A 20973-nucleotide genomic window follows, 5' to 3' on the forward strand; every position below is an offset into this window, starting at 1 on the left:
ATAAGATTTCCTTATGAAATGTATGGACGGTAAAACAATATGGCAATCTGTTAGTTTTTAGCGGGTCATATTTTTCTCTGTGTATAAGTAACTAGAAAAGCTACATGCTTAGTAAAATATATCCAAACGTATTTCAAAAGTAACAACAAATATAAAATTGTGTGAAGTGATTGCTTTTTCAGAACACGAAAAAACACTTCTTTCAAAGTACCAACTTCTTAAAAATCAAAATTTGTTTTTTTCAGTGTAAAATTTATCCTTTTTTCATTTTTTCTCAATTAACCATTCTAATTCCAACTAATTACATCACTTTTTTTCGTTAGCCCACCCTTAGTTTAAAAAGTTATAACAAAAAACTTTTTTCAAAGTACCAACTTCTTAAAAATCAAAATTTGTTTTTTTTCAGTGTAAAATGTACCCTTTTTTCATTTTTTCTCAATTAACCATTCTAATTCCAACTAATTACATCACTTTTTTTCGTTAGCCCACCCTTAATTTAAAAAGTTATAACAAAAAACTTTTTTCAAAGTACCAACTTCTTAAAAATCAAAATTTGTTTTTTTTTCAGTGTAAAATTTATCCTTTTTTCATTTTTTATTAATTAAGCCCACCCTTAGTTTAAAAGTTATAACAAAAAACTTTTTTCAAAGTACCAACTTCTTAAAAATCAAAATTTGTTTTTTTTTTTTTCAGTGTAAAATTTATCCTTTTTTCATTTTTTAAACTAAGTGATGTAATTAGTTGGAATTAGAATGGTTAATTGATAAAAAATGAAAAAAGGATAAATTTTACACTGAAAAAAACAAATTTTGATTTTTAAGAAGTTGGTACTTTGAAAAAAGTTTTTTGTTATAACTTTTAAACTAAGGGTGGGCTAACAAAAAAAATCTTGAGCTATCCTGGGCTAACCTTGGGCAATCGAACCAGACAGGTTTGAAAAAAAAATTTTCATTTTGGGGTGCCAGCTTCACATAGCCCTTGTACTTAACGTACGATTTATTTAACACTGCCAATAATTATTTCAAAAACTTTATTTTCATCAAGTGCCAAAAATAATCTCTTGGTGTTAAATTAATAAAAGATAAATATGTATGTATTCATATGTATATGAATGTAACATTCTTAAAGAACACATCGTTACATTAAAACTAATTTGATGAAGTGTTGATTTAAGCTTGCGGCAAAATAGTTTTCGAGTATATTTGTAAGTATTTAAGCTAACACCTGAGGCAGCAAAATGTTTTCAATTCCAAATTCAATGTTACACAAGTTTCTAGATTTAATTTTCATAGCATCAACTTGTCAAGATTAACAAAAAGTGAGCAAATACTTTCATTTATTTGCTCAAAACTAATCCAAAAGCACCTACAATGCCTTGAATTACATTCATCCTTCCGAATTGCATTTGATTAATTATTTATGCATCGTTCCTTCATTCCACACAGTGAGTGTATAGAACTAGCATCAGGACGCCTCTTCATATGTCGATTTTTCATCTCCGAATTTTGAAACTTTACCCGTCCCTAGTGCCAAAATAAAAACCACAACCTTAGAGAATCCCAGTGAAATTTAATCCAATTCAAGCCGCACTCTACCTTAAAATCCCACATAGAGCACTCCATAAAATATTCACAGGAAAAACAGAGGAACTCCTTTCGTGAACTCTGACAGCTACTAACTTCCTGTATTAAAACCGAAATTTCAATTCAATTGTCCTCCATACACCAAAAACTGCTTGCTCCTACTTCCGTAAGCCCCAAAGACAGGAGTTTGTTCCTCGGTCGACGTCGTATCTACCTCGAGCCAAAAGCTCGAGAGCAAAGTAAATTTTTAATAGAAATTGCACCGAGTTCTCTTCCACATCCTATTCACAGAAAAACACACGCACACATACATAAAAATATATTTGATTTCATGCTCCAAATACTGCTCCACTCGCAGGAAAAAAAAAGAACACACACAAATAGCAAAATAAAAATAACAAACCTCGCCATCGTAATAGAACATAGAGGATAGAGTAAGAGAAAAGGCAAGGAGTGAGGTAGTTGGTATATAGTCCTGGAGGAATATGAGCGCAATTTCTAAATATCGCATCAACATTCTTATCATTCGAAATCCGGAAGGAACGAATGAGTACTCTTCATCTTCTTCCTAGCCTTTGTCGTCTTCCTATAGTCATCGAAGTCATAGCAATCCTTCTTGGTCTTTTATTCATCCTTGAATGTGCCTTTGTCGACGCGTAGCTGTCGCCTAAGCGAAATCAATTCGTAAATTTTTCATCAAGACGCAATCTTCATCGTTTGCCATTGAATTGAATTTTTATTTCAAGAAAAAATATCTCCAAGAAAAAGTAAACATTGGAAAGTATGTTAGTGGCGCTCATACAGTTGCTTACTGTTTTGTGTCACAATACAGATGGCGCGCACTCTCGTTTTCTGAATAATTTAAGTCACCGTAGGTATATGCGGAAGCATACATTGGTTCAAACTTAACAATAAATAACTGTTATGGGTGTTTTTTTTTAACGAGAAAGGATAATAACTTTTACTTTTTGGTATTTAATTTCTTAAGGTGTAGGTTTATGAAAAAAGATCGATTTTAAAGTGTAAACAACTTTATATTCGCAAGGCCACACAGGAGCGTAGACTACATACCATTGGGGCAGCCCGGGCGATGCCCTGGACCTCGAACGTACGCCAAGGCCCCCAATACAGATTATATATACAGTTAACTATAGTGAAGAAAACCTTACAAATATAAATAAACATATATGTACATAATAATCTAATGTTAACTCAGATTCTTAATCTGACATTTTATAAAAAAAAAAAAATTAAATAAAAACAAAAGAAACAAAAGCACGACTGAGGTCACACTAACTTGCTCTTGCAGTTCAAAGCACTTTTATGTTAGTTTATTTCTAGATTTTAAGAGCTGGCTCTATATAAATTTAAAAAAAAATTGATATTGGGAAGAGCCGACATTAAGGGCAAAATTTTGTTAAATGAAAAATAAAAATTTTTATATGACTTTTTTGGAAAAAATAAAAATGAAGTTTTATTGTAAATGAATATTACGTCTGCAAAGTTTAATCAAAATCGTTATAGCCGTTTTCGAGATATTTGGTTTATATTGAAAAATTTGTATGGGAGGTACACTTTTTAAGCGAGATACATATATAAAAACAAAAACAAAAAAAACAACTTTCAGAATAGCATACAAATCTTCTGTAGGTACCAAACTTGAAGAAAATCCGTCCACCCGTTTAGGCTGTGGATATATGTACAGATGGACGCACAACCGCACAGATGCGCGGAAGGAATTGCGAGACCCACATTTTCGGACTCCTCCATCATCGTAATGTTGGTTTCTATTAAAACCTCAATTTTTTTTTGACACGAAACCAATACTTGCCCTATAGATGAGTCAGGCTTATTTCAATTTTTTTTTTTTTTTGAAAATTTCAATAACCATCGTTTTTTTTTTCGCCATACAAACAATTGATCAACGCAAAAATACCTTTTCAATGACATATGTATGACTCGTTGTTATTATCTCAGGGCCAAAACTACCATTGTCCTTTCTCCTGTGATTTAATTTCTGCGCATTAAAAATTAATTTTAGAGAATACGCAGGGATTTCCTAGAGTTCACATTTTTAAGAAACTTCCAAAAATTAGTACTTCTAACATTTGGAAACCGAGAAGAACGAAACAAATCGAGGAGAAGGAAAACAAACCGTATCACGAATTCCTTTCGTATCGGAAATTTGGTACGTGTCCCAAAAAAAACTATAACAGAATTCATTCGTAATGAAAAAATTCATACAAATTGTCATTACGAACGGATTTAGTTATTGTTAATTCGATTTCGGGACGCGTAACAAATTTCAGATACAAATGGAATTTATGAAAAGGCCGGGTAAATTTTAGAATAGGGAAAAAAATTGATGATCTTATCATCATACGCCAGTGCCCATTTTGCTAAAACCATTTATTGAGTGCCCTATATTTCTATAATAATATTATTATACAATAGGCTAAGTTCTTAGCTTTCAAATAAATGTATCACACGTTGTATTAGGCACTGCCAGTGATTAAAAAAAAAACATATTTTGCTGGGCCTCCTGCAAAATTTTCAAAAAAGAAATATCTTAAATTAAGAAAAATTTTATTTACATATTTATTTAAGAACTTTCGCCGCGCCGCCGCCGCCGGTTAGACCTTCTAAAAAAAAAAACAAACAAAAAATACTATTTTCTTAAGTGAATGATTCAATTTGACATTTTCATGTTTCCTGGGATTCAAATTAAGACCATAAAGTTCCACATAGCACACTCATCACTTCCAAAATGTAATTACTCAATTTTAATTCAATTTCCTTCGATTGATTTGAAATCGAAATTAAATTTTACCTTTCTGACTGTGTCCTCATTTTGGGAACACAAAAAAAGACATTTTCTTTCTTATACCTTCCAATCTAATTTATTCGTTTCGACCACAAAGTAATTTCGCCTCAGACCGTATTTCTGTTGTCGTCTCGTATCGTATTGACATTTTCAATTTTCTATTCAATGGATAACAATTACTCATTCAGAGAGTTGGAACGTGGGTTAAGATGGATATTTGTATAGAAAAGACGTTTTGTACATTTAGGCGTGTTAGATATTTTTTAAATGTGTATAAAATCAAAGCAAACAAAATGCAGAGAAAGAAAATTGATTGATTAAACAATAGCTAGAGTATGTTTAATTATTGATCTGTCACACAAGGGTAGGTTTAGTAAAAAAAAAAAATAATTCAATTCGATTTTAGATTTTAGTTTGCAGTTGAATTCAATGGACATAAAAAAAAGATTTTTTCGAAGAAATGGAAATGTCAAGTTCAATTGAATTTAGTGTTAGATTTTTGGTGAGATTACGTTAGAAAGATTTTAATTGAATTGCAAAGAGTGTTCCGAATCAGACGAAAAAACAATAGAAATGAAATTGGTTTGGTAATGTATGTATGTTATGTATATCAGATTAGTTGCTGCTGAAAATTAAAAAAGGTTTAATCAAAAGTTTCGGAAAAGAAACAAAGATCAAAAACATTTAGAATTAAAGAAATATTTATTAATTTTTTTTTTTAAGTTTTATAACTAATTTTGAAATGTTTTTAAAAGACCTAAACTTGCACTTCGCGTTTAGGTTGCGAAAACTTACCAGATTCGCATGAGGAAAATAAAATGAATGGCGAAAATTTTTTTTACAAAAGTTTCAATAGCAGGTATGAATATGAAATTGTGCTATGTGAATTTATTTTTGAATCATTTTATCGAAAATTTATATGAAGTTATTGGAGTGTTCTTTTTGTCATCCTGAACTGTCTCGAGTAGTTCCGATTAATTCAGAGATTATTGGTTTTTCTGGTACTAAAGCACTGCTCTGATTTTTAAAAGGCACGCATGCATTTAAAAAATTATCACTAAACAATTTTGTTTTATTTATGGAATAAGATCGTAAAGAAAACAAAATGGTAATCTACTATATTAAGAAAAGTGCAATTTTTTCAAATAAATTATTTCTTTCTCGATATTTACCAATGTGGGTAATTTTTGACATTTTGCTTTTACAATTATTAAATTTTTTGGAGTGCGAAAAGTGATTTGTCGTTTGTGGATACAAAATTTGTGTCGTAAATATGAGATTTTTCACGAAATTCATGAAATAAGAAACTTAATAAGTAAAAAAATGTCAAAACAGAAATCAGCTGATGAGACTAAAGCTCTGAGGTTCGATATAAATGAAAACCCGAGAAACTCTGATTGTGTCAAGTTTATGGGGCAAAATCCAAAAAAAATAAACAAAATTGACCCAGTCACCCAGTAGGTTCACAGCAAAGCCACAGAAAACTTATTTAATATTTTATTCACTCCATCGAATACAGGCCCATATGCATTAAAAATAGTAAATAATTGTAAAAAGTAAGTAATTGTAAGAAAAATTCACTTTTCATTTTCGTTCATGTTCTGAAACTTCAACATTTTGAAAATCATCTTACTTAATGAGATTTAGTATAACATACAAATTTCTTGATTAAGTTTTGGCTTTTTGATTTTTAAATTTAATTGCAGATTTTTGTGAACAAACAAAATTTGTTTCGAATTTTATAAATTAATTGATTCCAAAAGATTGTCTAGGAAATTAAAGCAAACAAAATATACAATCTTCCATCGTTTAAGCGAAAGGTGCAATTTTCTTATAAATTGACTTCAAACACAAAAAAAAATATATTTGAACACAACGGCAACACCTACAATATTTAAATATATGTACATTTTTAAAAAGCTAGAAGCTTATTCATATTTGTAAAACTAGAATTAAGTAAATTGAATACAAATTGGTAAATAAACTCAGATTTTAGAAAAAAAAAGTTATTGAAAAAATTTTAACATGCCGTTTTTAAAACTTTTTTGTAATATACAAGGCATTTATTTTTCAAATTCAATATAAAAAGAATTGTCAATATGTAATTCAGTTTATGAATTAAAAAGTATTTCATTTTCGAAGAACTTTTTTTAATAGAAGTTTTGAAAAAAAAACTAACTTATTTTTTTTTTAAGTTCAACTTTTAAATATAGGTAAAGTTATTTTTTATTCATTCAATAGCCCTTACTGTTGAAAGTTAAATTGCAAAAGTTCAAAGTGAGAAAATTGCATTTATCGCTTAAACGACGGAAGATTGTCCCTTACTCCCATATATTTTTTTTTTTTCCTTAAATTACCTAAAGAATATATTTGTATCATTTATTTTATGAAATTTCAGCAAAAAAATGGTTTTGTTAAAACAAAAATTAATTTTAATTTTAAAAAACCATCAGCAATTTTTAACCTATAGAGGTTAAAGTATTTTTAATTACCGACGTTTGAAAAAAAAGATCATCAAAATCAGAGCTGTTTGGCCGGGTTCCCTTATAGTTTGCTTTAGTTACTCCATTAAGAATCAAAGATCAGAGCTTAAGCTAGCAGCCTGTCAAATAGATAACTGTTATCTTAAGCGATGGTTTAAGTTCACCATCAATACATTCCAGTACTAGCAATTGTACAGGTACTGAGACGCTGAATGGGAACTGAATTCTAAGACAATAGCCTGTCACGTAAACATCTTCTGCCCAAGGCTATGAACGTAGCGACCCTACATCTCAAGGCAATTCCAATCAAGTATTAATGCGAAAAATTAGTTTCATTACAGGTACAGGACTTCCTCGCTGGGTCCTCTGCTGAATAAGTTTTGCTTTGGGCTCTGCATTGCTGAATGGGAATCAGAACAAAGGATAACGACCTTGTCGGCGTGACAGGCCAATATTCAGCATCCTTGCTACCACTAAACACAGAAAGTTATGGTATCATTTTTTCAATTGATGTTTTCAGATATAAGCATCATCGTAATCATTCAAAACATCTATTAAAAGGGAACTAAAGACAAATATAAAGTTTATATATCGTCGGTTCAAAGGAAAAACTCACTAACTAATAAAATCGACATAATAATCATTTGATTTAAACACATTTTTTGAAGTTAAAATTTCAATTGTGAATGTACTGAATTGAATTTTATACATTGAATGCTATTTAGCATTGGGATTATGGTGTCTTCTTCATTTTTATAGTAAAAACCATTCAATTAAGTTGTGTTTTGAGAAAAATGTACTCAGTGACTTTTTCCTCTTAAGAGATTTGAGATATCTTGTACTTATTGAAAAAAAAAAAAAAAATTGGTTTGTGTAAGACAATGTTTACTTTTGAACAAAAATATGTTTAATTAATATGCTTTTTATGCGTATTTTTTAAATGTGTGACTTTCAGTGTCGTCAGATAAATTAGAAACGATTTCAAGGCACAGGAAGTCACATTTGGCTTTTGGTCAAAGGTACAAGCATTGGGCTATCGACAGTAAAAAAATTTCTTGGCGGGGCAGATTAAATAAATTGACATTGTCAAATTTCAATAGGCGTGTTTTTTTTGGCAATACGGATAGCAATGCCAAAAAAACACAGCTAATGTTGCATATTTTAGGATTTTTATATCGCAGTTTGTTTCTTATTGCGTACAAGACCAGTTAAGTTCTTTTTTCAGTTTTGTTTTCAATTTTTAAAATCACTCTCTTATTTTTAAAATAACTCTCTTTAGATTGAAACGTGTAAGTCGAAATATGTACAAATAAAACAAAACGAAGAAAAAGTTAAAATAATTAAAAACTCAAACAAACAAGAAAAGGAGCAATAAAACATCAGTGTAGTTATAACGAGCGTTTAATCCTCTTCTTCTTGATAACTATTTTTTTGACAAGTTTCTGGCAAACGTTTAGTTTTTGTGGATACATAAAACGCATTTAAAGACCCATATACTAAGCAATAAATGTAAATGGCCGGTTTGATTGCAGTTAATCTTGACACAATAAATATTTTTTCAGCCAAAAAAAAAAAACAAAACCGACCTCTTTCTCATAGATGACATACATAGTCAGAAGTGGACCAAATTAAAGTAGGAAGCGCCTTGCACCTTTAATAAAACAAGAAGCATCGAAACCGGTTTACCAGTCGAAAATTCTGAAATAACAAACATACAAAAAAAATACATTCGAATTGAGGACTTCCCCTTGTTTTGAAGTCAGTTATGGAAAATAGAATATAGAGGAGAGAAGGAACATTTTAAAAAAGGAACCGTAGATAATACGGCTTTACACTCAAATATAAAAGACATGACTTACTAGCACGTACATCCTCTGGTAGTGGTTTAAAGATGACCTGAAGATTTCTTTTACTTCCACATATAGATCAAGAATTTTCTTACAAGCTTATTTCATGTTCTCTACCACCGTTATGTAAATTTTGATCAAAAATTAAATCATTTTATGTAGTGACTAAAAATAGGAATGTACTTAATGAGTTTATCCCCTGAAGAGAAATCAATTGCTTGCACTTAGTGATTTTTCAATGTTTATAATTCCCGTTAGAGCGATATTTTCGCCATACAGATTTTTTTAGTAATAGAATGAGAGGATATATGACCATTTTCATAAAAAACTCAATTTTACAAAAATATAAGTTCAATATTTGTAAAATTGAGTTTTGTGAGTTTTTCCTTTGGACCGACGATATATCAAAAGTCCTTTTGATGAATAAATCCTCAGAGGAATTCCTATCAGTCCTTAAGCTATCATGTTGCTCAACTCAATTTCTCATCATCAGTCTACAGTCTACACATTTTACCAAAATCATTTCTGAATATCTTTACTCTACTCATTTCTCATTATGTCACTATCAGCTTCATTTATTTAACTTCATCTACACAACGTCGAAATGCATCAATCGTACCTTGAAATTCTTTTGAAGAAGAAAGTTTTGCAGCATTAAGAATTGCATTACTTTCCCTTAAGGGAATCCTCCAAGTTCAAAGTTAGAATTCACAAAAATTCCAAAAATACTTTTCTTCTTCCAAACTTCCTGCGCCCCCAAACCACTGTTGTCCTAAATAAATCATTCCAAATGAGTTTTTCTTGTTTTTCAAATACGACGCACCATCAGCTCCACTCCCATCAACAAAAATATCTATGCATTAACAGCCATAGCACAAAAAAAGCTCATGCTACACTTGATAAAAAAAAAAAATTTAAGCCATTTCTTACAGTCAAACGTGGTTAAGATCTGAAGCTTACCAAAGTGCATTCCGCGTATTCCGTGGCACTTGCATTGCACACATCGATGTTGAGCAATTCTAAAGCAGAGCATCAGGTCCTGGTGATTAATAGTCCAACTATGTGCTTCTCTTGGGGGATGCCTTGAACTTCCGTAGCTCATTGTTCTTGTGCTTGGAAGACAAAAAGAACTGAAATCCTTCCTGTTCCTTCAGCAAGGATTAGGGCTTTTTTTGTTTTTTTTGTCTTCGATGAACATTTTTCCCTTCATTTCTCTCTTTGCTCTACTCAACTTTTGGGTTCTTTGAGAAATCCACATAATCGGAACTAACATGCCGTAGCATTTTTCACCATATTATCTGAGATCCATTCTTTAGAGGAGCATCAGCGCCAGCACCAGCGCCTCCATCGAATCGTTCGTTGTTGAATTTGAAACAACTAATGATGTATTATTGTCACAAGTAGAGCTTTTCTTGGCATAATTGTTATCCTTACCGTACGGTTATTCTACAGAGTTTCTTTGTGAATATAGGTAAAGTGGGTGGCTATGTACCCTACTTACCCAGCTTTTCTTGACATTTTCTACTTATTGTTGCTTTGAGAATCCTTTTGGCAAAACGGTGATGATAGTGACAATGGTTTTGCTGATGAGAACGATAATGATAATAGTCCTGACGATGAAGGCTGGTTGAAGAGGGTTTCTGTGTTTTGTCGCTCAAAAGAAACCAAAGGGAAAACCATTCCCCAAAACAAAGACTAAAAATAGAGAAGAAAAGCGGTAAATTATTAGATAATTAAAAAAAAAAAAACTGACTTCTACGCGTCGCGTCGGCCTCGGCACTCATGAATTGTCATTGCCTTCATAGTACAGATATTGTTTATAATTTTGTGAATACCGTTATAAACTACAATAGAAACTCTTGGGGGATTGGCGTATCATACCATCAATCTTTCAACTACGTTTGTTGGGTATCCATGTTGCTGAAAATGAAAAGAAGATGGTTTCTCAGAATAGAAAAGAAGTTTCAGCGGTTTTGATATAACAATACATAGGTACATACAATGATTGTTCTGTGGTCTTAAAGAATAGTTTGTACGTAATGAAAAAGGAAAACAAGAGAAATAATGAAATATGCATGAATTAAAAAAAAAATGAGTTAAGGAGCTGATGTAAGAAAGTTAAAATTAAAGAGGTCAATTTTTCGTTGAAATTATTGATATTTTTAAAAGAAAATTAATTTTACTGATATGAATAAACGAAGTTTTAAAAATAACAAATCTGGAAACTGGAACTACTTCTAATTGAATGGTCTTATTGTTGTTTCTCTTCTCTTTGCTATTATGCGGTTGGTTTTCCGCAGTTATTACAGAAGAGAAAGAGTTAACTTCAATAACACACCAAGGAAAGTAGCCATCTGCCATAGTATAGAAAGCGGTAAGTGTTACCTCTGTAATATGTACATATATCCTGACTCTTTCCTTGTCAAGTCGAAAGTGGTTTAATTTTATTTTTAGCTCTCCTTATATACCCCAAAACATTGAGAAAAAAATTAAAATTTAGAAAATAAAAATAAAGTAAATTATAAGGGAACCCGGCCGAACAGCTTTTTGTGAACAAAAATAAATTTTTTTCAAAAATTTTGCTTAAATTTCATAAATTAATTGATGTCAAAAGGTTGTCTAGGAAATTCAAGGAAAAAAAATATTTGGGAGTGAGGGACAATCTTACATCGTTAAAGCGATAGATGCTATTTTTTTATTAATTGACTTCAAACACAAAAAAAAATATTTGAACACAGCGGCAACACCTACAATATTTAAATATATATTTTTAAAAAGCTAGAAGCTTAGTCATATTTGAAAGAATGGTAATTGAACTCAGATTTTTGAAAAAAAAAATTATTGACAAAATTTTAACATTTCGTTTTTAAAACTTTTTTCGTATTATAAAATGCATTTATTTTCAATTTCAATTTGGCCACATTTATTATGATTTGAAATTATAAAAGGAAATGTCAAAATGTATTACGGTTTATGAAAAAAATTAAAAAGTAGGTATTTCATTTTCGATGAAATTTTTTTTAATAGAAGTTTTGAAAAAAATTTAACTTATTTTTTTTTAAAGTTCAACATTTAAATATAAAGTTATTTTTTAATCATTCAATAAGGATATTATTGTTGAAAGTTAAATAGCAAAAGTTTAAAGTTCTTATTTGCCAAAGTCTTTGAGAAATTCAATTATTTCAATGCAAAAATTTTATCAAGAAAATCCGATGAAATTGAAGTAATTTTCCTCTTCGAAATTCAACTGATAATATTTAAGGCCAAAACATTTTTTTTTAAATAAATTCATATTTTACTACGAAAAAGTTAAAAAAGCCATTTAAAATTTTTTAATACCTAACGTTTTTTTTTTCCAAAATTTTGAGTTGAGGACTATTCTTTCAAAAACTCTTGATTAAATTTAGTGAATTTAAATTTTACAGATAGAAATGAGATTCAGGCTTTTTAAAAACGTGTCTGTAAATATTGTAGGTGTTGCCGTTGTGTTCAAAATATTTTGTTTTGTGTTTGAAGTCAGTTTGTGAGAAAATTGCATTTATCGCTTAAACGATGGAAGATTGTCCCTTATACTCCCTTATATATTTTTTCCTTAAATTACTTAGAGAATCTTTTGCTATCATTTGTTTTATGAAATTTAAGGAAAAAAAAATGGTTTTGTTCAAAAAAAAATTTAATTTTAATTTAAAAAAAGAATACGGCAACATCGGCAATTTTTAATCTATAGACTTTTAAGTGTTTTTAATAACCTACGTTTGAAAAAAAAATCGTCAAAATCACAGCTGTTCGGCCGGGTTCCCTAAATTGGCTTTAGTTACTCTACTAATATAAAATTAAAAATTATACCTACTCAAAGGCGAATTGAAATCAAAATTTCAAAGAAACAAACAAAATTATAAACAAAAACTTGGATGACGATTTTATTAAAATCTAAGTTAGTTTTAACCTCATTTCGATGAAATGTGTTATAAGTGAAACTATTCACAATAAAAAAATATTTATATTCCTTTAAGCTTATTTATTGCAAATCTCATTTAAAAATTTTAAATTTACATATGTACGTATATGTGGGTAATTTTTTCATTTGCTCTATTCGAAACAGGCTATTTTTCTTGGTATATGGTCTGGCGTTTCCCTTTACGCCAACAGCAATTTTTTTTTGGTTTCTGAGACCAAACTTAGAAAGATACCTATCGTCGGCTTGATGCTATCTTGTTTTAAAGTTCATTTTTACGAAATTAAGTAAGGAATGCAGTCTTCATAATTTTGGAATGCGCTTTCGTTTGGTGCAAACCATTTCATTCTACCTCTTTTAGTTTACAAGTAACAAAGATCTGTTTTGTTCAATAGGACACTTTTACAACAGTTTATTATGTCATTTTTGTTCAATAAAATTTTTACTTGCTCAATAGGGCAAGTATTGGTTTCGTGTTAAAAAAAATTCGAGGTTTTAATCAAAACTAACATTACGATGATGGAGAAGCCCAAAAAAGTGGGTTTCGTCATGACGTCCGTCGGTCTGTGCGTCGGTGCGTCGGTGCGTCCGTGCGTCCATCTGTACAAGTAGCTACAGCCTAAACGAGTGGACGGATTTTCTTGAAATTTGGTATGGATGTTTTTTTCGTAATTTCCAAGGTTGGTTTTTTTTTGTTTTTTAATATCTCGCTTAGAACGTATACCTCCCATACAAAATTTTCGAGTTATTGCAATTTTATCGAAAACGGCTCTAACGATTTCGATTAAATTTAGCACACGTAATGCTGTATATAGTTCTAACATAACTGCGTTTTTAGTTTTTCTCAAAAAATACGGATAGTGGAAATATGGTCTTTAAATTTTTTTAAATCGCGGATGTCGGCTCTTCCCGTACATTATTATGGAGTTATTGCAATTTTCTCAAAAATGGCTCTAAGGATTTTGATAAAATTTTGCATACGTAATATTCAAAGTAATTGCAGTAAAACTGCGTTTTTAGTTTTTCACAAAAAAGTCAAGTCAAATAAAAAAAAAATTTATTTAACTAACATTTGGCCTCCATGCCGGCTCTTCCCCTACATCAACCAAATTTCTTAAAAATGTATATAGAGGCAGCTCTAATAACCTACAAGTAAGCTAACATAAAAGTGCTTTGAACTGCAAGAGCAAGTACGTGCGGCCCCAGTCGTGCATTTTATTTGTATTACATTCAGGGGCGTACACACCATTGAGGTAAACGGAACGGTGCCCCGGGGCCCCCCACACGCCAGGGCCCCGACAGGAGACAGTTCAGAGAAGGCAACTGTTTATAAAAGTAACAAAGCAAAAAGATAAGATATTTGACATGAATCACTTCGGACACAAGAGAGAAAAATTATATTCTTCAGTGTAATGCATAATGAATTGGTAGCCAGCTACATACTATTTCATCTCAAAAAAAAAAAAATGTTACCTCAGGGTTCCCAAAAAAATAAATTGCTGTTTTGAATGAAAAATTGCATAATTATCTGGGGGCCCCACAAAATATTACTTGAATAATCCTAGCTACCAACAATTGAGAGGTACATCATAGACTCACAAAAAAGTAAGGCGTATACGTAATTTTTTATTTGTTCTTATTTTTTATATCGAAGTTGCCCCAAATATCAAAGGGGATCTGACAACTCAACGTACGAACCTGATTACACTGAACAAATATCAAAGGGGCCCTCACAACTCAACGTACGCCCCTGATTACACTGAACAATGGGAATTATATTTCATAATTCCTATCTTGTCCAATTTCCTCAATCAAAAATGATTCCTCTTTGATTTTAAATTATAACTAAATCAAAATATCACAAACAAAAATTCAGTTTCAAGTTTTAAAAACAAAATTATCAAGGCTTCCAGCAAAAAATCAATGCTAATCAAAAACTTTCTGATATAAATAAATCTGATCTTTAAAAATCGATTTCCCAACATTTTGAAAAATGGACATTGAATAAGAATGCATCCAGCCCACGATATGTATCTACTGAATTCAGTCTCCTAGAAAACAGAAATGAAAATTTAAATTTGAACACTTTGCTAATAGTCCAAGATCCCAGGACAGCCAGACATTACTTATTTTCTCAAGAAAAAAATTTATGGAATTACGTAGTGCTAGGACATACTATTAGTGTATGGATACTGGCTATCTTGTGCCGACGGCCATTTTACCGGTTACAGGTGCTAAAGGTACGAAAAAAACGTACTTAATTTTCTTATTTTCTCAAGGCTGATTTTTATATATGATACTCATCGGATGGGCCTAACACCTTGCCAGACACGCATAATAGGAATCAGGAAAGTTAGATTTTATTATATGGGGGTCTGGGAAAAAATTTATAAAATATTTTGACTTCAGGACTCGAAAGAGTATTAAGACACGCGTCGAAAACCACATTTTGCACAATCGCATCTATAGTCTGTCCGATAAAAATTGGCAGTACAGGGAAGATAGGGATATCTGCATCTCGTTCGCACTCTTTTCCTACGCATAAGTACCTTTCTCAAAAAAGCTCTTACAGGGTTGCCGTAATGCGCATTTTGAATTTGAAAAAGCTAAAAAAAATAACTGCAGGGTTACCATTCTTCTTTTTTACATTGAAATTTCATTTTGTTCATTCAGGATTTTGTCAAGCGTCGGTAATTCATTATTTGAAAAAAATTGGTGAACTATTTGTCTAATTGCACATTTATCAAAATCATCAATTTTAATTTTGCGACCAGATTGGTTTTTCTTTTTTGGTGGTGAGTTGTGGCCTTTGGTGCTGTTTTCCTTCAGAAGTCTGTATACTGTTCGTTCAGATACAGAAAAAATATCAACAACCTGCTTTACAGCCTCGGTTTTGCTTTGCAGGTTCTTACAAATAGCTTTTGTCGCCTCAACTATTTCTTTTTTTTTTGTCGGCACTCAAGTCCTTTGAGCCTGTTGATGTTGAAGCCATTTTTAATTTGCACAACACAACAAAAACACAACAATAAAATACAAACAACACCACAAAATCATAAAGATAATATACAAACAAAACAACAAAGGCACAACACTAAAAAACAAACCACACAGCAATAGAACAACAACAGCACAACAAAATTATTACAATAATGCACAAAAATAACTCGCAAAATGAACAAACCTACCGCCCGGCACAAGAATCTACGCAAATAATATACTTCCTCAAATAAAATGGCTTTGATTTTTATAACTGCATTTTAACTGATTTCCAGAACTTTAAAAGAAATGCAAAAGTCAAAACACAACACGATAACACTCATCGTTAAGAACTTTTAAAAAAGCTCTCAAAGCAAAAGCTCCTCAACAGAAACCCATTGAAAAAGTAAGAAAAAAATACGAAGTGAGTTAAGAAATTGAAAAAGGCAACTCTGAATGTGTGTGATTTAATGAGGGTTGAAAAGCAGCAGAGAACGATCAGTGCATGCTCAAGTGTGTGCCAGGTAGGTCGTTGTGGGATCTACGTTGGATGCCATCGAAAATTCATGGGTGTTAAACTTTTTAAAGGAGTTTCCTTCAATTGGGTATGGTGTAGAAAATAGCGCGCCACTGATTTTTAAAAAGCTCTCCCATAAGGCCTGTACTGCCAATTTTTATCGGACAGAGTATAGAGTCATTTGGCCGCCATTTTGTTTTTTTAATAAAAATTGCAATTTTTCACATAACTCACGTATTTTTGAATCTACAGAAAAAAATGTATCGCAAACTTGAAGATAATATAATTTACTACAATATATGTTAAATTACTTTTTTCGATTATACCTTCGGTTTAACAGTTAGGGTGGTTTTTTTTTAAACCATATTTTCGTCATATCTCTTTAATTGAGCTTTTTTGAAAATTAATTTGAAGTAAAAGTTGTAGATCTTTTTATTACCTTCATTTATTACATTAACGGTTTTTCGATTTGACAGACCGTTTTTGATCTGTAGGAAAAAAAATTTTTAATAGGTATAGGAAAAAGGTTCTAGTACAGGGTAATTTGCATCAGATGTAACAAGAACCTAGGCGTGTAGGTTGCACTCAGACAAGAAAAAAATCTTATAACTAACACTGCCAGACCAATTCCGACAGCCATTTTTTTGCCAGAAATCTTAAAGCTTTGAAAAAAATAGTTTAACTTTACTTATTTTCTCAAGCTTCATTTCTATACATGATACTCAGGGAACTAATTCAATAAAATTATTTTGTTAGCTGCCAGACCATCGGATAGGCCTGACACCTTGCCAGACTTCAAATTAATTTTCAAAAAAGCTCAAATAAAAGAGATATGAAGAAAATATGGTTTAAAAAAAAAACCACCCTAACTGTTAAACCGAAGGTATAATCGAAAAAAGTAATTTAACATATATTGTAGTAAATTAAATTATCTTCAAGTTTGCGATACATTTTTTTTTCTTTAGATTCAAAATTACGTGAGTTATGTGAAAAATTGCAATTTTTATTAAAAAAACAAAATGGTGGCCAAATTACTCTAGATGCGATTGTACAAAATGTGGTTTTCGACGCGTGTCTTGATACTCTTTCGAGTCCTGAAGTCAAAATATTTTATAAATTTTTTCCCAGACCCCCATATAATAAAATCTAACTTTCCTGATTCCTATTATGCGTGTCTGGCAAGGTGTTAGGCCCATCCGATGGGTCTGGCAGCTTACAAAAATTATTGAATTAGTTCCCTGAGTATCATATATAAAAATCAGCCTTGAGAAAATAAGAAAAGTAAGTACGTTTTTTTCGTACCTTTAGCACCTGTTACCGGTAAAATGGCCGTCGGCACAAGATAGCCAGTATCCATTAGGGTGTCCGTTATTTCCCAAAGTGATGTTTTCGGGGGAGACACCCCCTAGATCGAAAGCTTAGGGCCTAAATAAGGGGAATTTAGCAAAAAAAATTTGTTTGGGGGTCATTAACCCGTGCCTCTAGGGTCATACTTTCCCCATACAAATTTGTATGGGAAATTTTTAACTCATACATACAATTTTTTTTCTCTCGCGTTAAATCATATTTTTTTTTAATGTTTGATAATTCTGGTTGGAAAACAGTTACTTTAAAAGATCACATTCAAAATTTCCCGTTAAAAATTTTTTTTATATTTTATTTCGGTTTTTGAAATTATTAGCTGTTTTCGTGGTTTTTGCTTTCACCTATCACACAATTTTAAATGCAGTTTTATTGTTTTTTAATTCTTTTCAAATATTGCATTCACAAATTTGTGAATAAATAAAAAATTTCAATTTTTTGAATTTTTTTTTTTTAGTTTTTGCAGTTTTTATAATAAATAAATATTATTAAATACTTTACCCTTCCTTGTTTGCAACTTTTTTGATGCAATTTTTTAGGTGAATAATTTTTAAATAAAATTCAATAAAAATATTGTAAACATATCTTTTGTAGTTCGAGAAAAATAAATTTAAACGTATAAAAACGGCAAAAATTTCAAAAATTGAAATTTTTGATTTATTCACAAATTTTTGAATGCAATATTTGAAAAGAATTAAAAAACAATAAAACTGCATTTAAAATTGTGTGATAGGTGAAAGCAAAAACCACGAAAACAGCTAATAATTTCAAAAACCGAAATAAAATATAAACAAAATTTTTAACGGGAAATTTTGAATGTGATCTTTTAAAGTAACTGTTTCCCAACCAGAATTATCAAACATTAAAAAAATATATGATTTAACGCGAGAGAAAAAAAATTTTAATTATATTTTATATTTTGTTTTGCTGGATTATAATATTATTATTTTGTGGTTGTATTTCTTCCTTTATTATTCAAATAAAAATAAAAACGCCATTTTTATTTGAATAATAAGGGAAGAAATACAACCACAAAATAATAAAAAAAATTTTATGTATGAGTTAAAAATTTTCCATACAAATTTGTATGGGGAAAGTATGACCCTAGAGGCACGGGTTAATGACCCCCAAAAAATTTTTTTTGCTAAATTCCCCTTATTAAGGCCCTAAGCTTTCGATCTAGGGGTTGTCATCCCCGAAAACATCACTTTGGGAAATAACGGACACCCTAGTATCCATACACTAATAGTATGTCCTAGCACTACGTAATTCCATACATTTTTTTCTTGAGAAAATAAGTAATGTCTGGCGGCCCTGGGATCTTGCTCTATAAACAACAGATGGAAACTTTAATTCGAAAGCGTAAGCAACTCTGAATAGAAATTTTTGTACAAAAATATTTTAGTAATCTTTCTTAGCCCTGATTTTTCAATCGTCAGTTAAACTATCAGAAGTATATGTATATGTGAATATAAAAAACTTTTATTTCTAGGAATAAGCCTTAACTGTTATTTATCTGACTATTAAAAAATTGGCTCTTAAAATTATAAAATTATGAAAAAAATAATAATTTTTGGAATAAAAAAAAAACTAAATTTTTTTTTTTTTAATCATTTTTATTCAAACTTTCTTTTTTCGTGTCTTAAAATTTTCTTTTATTGATATTGTATTTATAAAAAAAAACTATTAAAAAAAGGCTCTAACCAAAGATCATACAACCCTCTCTTTTCTACACAGTCATCGAAAAATTTTAAAATGTTTCTTAACAATTTAATTCTTGGATACATGTTTTGAACCTATGGGTAAAATGTGATGGTAGACAATTTCAAGCACAGGAGTTTGTTCTACGTGCGACATCTTTACTAGTTATATGATCTTTGCTCTAACGCTTTTAAAATTGTTTTTTTTTTTTTTTTTTCTAAAAATGCTTTACCAGAAATTAAATGGCATACTTCGTTTGAAGGTCAAAACCATTTAAGATTAAGAAAGCTTATCTATTCCAAGTGAATCAGTCTAGCATTTTATTTAAAATAAGGGAGCCAAGCAAAAGCATGCAATTGAAACTAGTGAAATGGCCCGCAAAATTGTTCATGGTATGACTGCTTTCCTTTGAATACTAAATTATTAGAAATTTTACAAACAACAAATTCTAAACTGGGAGTGAAATTTCTCACTCATCTCAAAATATCAAAAGACAACAAAATATAGCCCTTTATTGGCTATATAAACTATACAAAATTCTGTCAGTAATAATCGCTTCATCTTACCACTAAAGAACGTCTAAATGAAACTCGTTACAGTCATTATGTCTGCCGAAGAACTTAAACCCTTTTAGGTCTGGAGACAGCATAAGCTACTAAACCACAATATCAAGAAAACTCCATATTGATGTCTATTGTTATCAAAGTTTTCCGAAGAAACCAAAACAAAGACCCAAATCCTCATCGTCCTCATCATCATCATTGATATACATTCATCACGAGACGCCCGCAACTTATACAAGATTTTAGCATGTGACACGTATTCGTTTTCGTGTCAGTCAGTCAGTCAGTCATCTTCTCATGTCATTCTTGTACTAGCTGCCTCTATTATCATTCAAGGGCTCGCAAGAAGATCCACATACATACAGAGTAGGTATCTTCTTTGCTTTCACAACGACCTCACTTGGCACTGCAAACCCGACATTAACTTTACGGAACTGCTGCTGCTTGATACTTCTCCAGCGGATTTAAAGTGCATTCAGGACTACGTGCATGTGGGCGCTGCCATGGAGCTGTGGGTTAGTGGCAAACACATCGAACGAACGTGCGATTATTCCAGTACCACTTGCAAGACGTTGAGTGGATGCTAATTTCTTATTCCATTTAATTTTATTGCGCGCCTCATACTTCTTCAGCTAAAGCCCTTCGAAGCTGCGGAAGGTCATGAATGTGCTGAAGGATATGAGCATCAGAAATTTCAAAAAAAAAAATAGATAAATATTTTGAAAGGAACCTTGAGTGTACGAGTTCCTGGTTTGTATGGAAGGGAAACAAATTTTGTGCATATATTTAGTGAATAAAATATAAAATGTCCTGAATATTCTCTCATAACAACGTTTACCCTCCCCGCACACTCAATTTTGCGAATGATGGCTTTTTCATTTTGTGAATTTAATTCAATTTAATTCGAAATGTTTTCAAATCAGATTTGCAACCCATAGCAACATGTGGTGCAATGGCATTTGAAGGACATCAAAAGTAATTGACCGGTTTAGTGGTGGCCATTTATTCAATTTTTGGGATTTTGAAATTGAGAGAACCCACAGGCATAATGGTTGACAATTTTTCTCAGTATTGTATTTAGAAGCGTTGGTCTATTAAGTATTCAGGGGGAGGGAATTAAATTGAAATCTGAAGCAAAGTGCCTATCAAGAGGAGAGGTTTA

This window comes from Episyrphus balteatus, chromosome 4, assembly GCF_945859705.1.
Source record: "Episyrphus balteatus chromosome 4, idEpiBalt1.1, whole genome shotgun sequence".
Taxonomy (NCBI): Eukaryota; Metazoa; Arthropoda; class Insecta; order Diptera; family Syrphidae; genus Episyrphus; species Episyrphus balteatus.